The sequence below is a fragment of the Triticum aestivum genome, chromosome 4D, assembly GCF_018294505.1.
Source record: "Triticum aestivum cultivar Chinese Spring chromosome 4D, IWGSC CS RefSeq v2.1, whole genome shotgun sequence".
In the NCBI taxonomy this organism is placed as follows: Eukaryota; Viridiplantae; Streptophyta; class Magnoliopsida; order Poales; family Poaceae; genus Triticum; species Triticum aestivum.
Window position 1 is genome coordinate 26,863,648 of NC_057805.1, and position 772 is coordinate 26,864,419.

Genomic DNA, 772 nt, shown 5'->3' on the forward strand with positions numbered 1-772 from the left:
GTGTTGGGGAACGTAGCATGCGATTTCAAAAAAAAAAACCTACGCTCACGCAAGATCTATCTAGGAGATGCACAGCAACGAGTGGGGGAGAGTGTGTCCACGTACCCTCATAGACCAAAAGCGGAAGCGTTTGACAAAGCGGTTGATGTAGTCGAACTTCTTCTCGTTCCGACCGATCAAGCACCGAACGTACGACACCTCTGAGTTCTGCACACGTTCAGCTCGATGACGTCCCTCGAACTCTTGATCCAGCAAAGTGTTGAGGGAGAGTTCCGTCAGCTCGACGGCGTGGTGACGATGATGGTGAAGTGATTGAAGGAAATATGCCCTAGAGGCAATAATAAAGTTATTATTTATTTCCTTATTTCATGATAAATGTTTATTATTCATGCTATAATTGTATTAACCGGAAACATAATACATGTGTGAATACATAGACAAACATAGTGTCACTAGTATGCCTCTACTTGACTAGCTCGTTAATCAAAGATGGTTAAGTTTCCTAACCATTGACATGAGTTGTCATTTGATTAACGGGATCACATCATTAGGAGAATGATGTGATTGACTTGACCCATTCCGTTAGCTTAGCACTCGATTGTTTAGTATTCTGCTATTGCTTTCTTCATGACTTATACATGTTCCTATGACTATGAGATTATGCAACTCCCGTTTACCGGAAGAACACTTTGTGTGCTACCAAACGTCACAACGTAACTGGGTGATTATAAAGGTGCTCTACAGGTGTCTCCAAAGGTACTTGTTGGGTTGG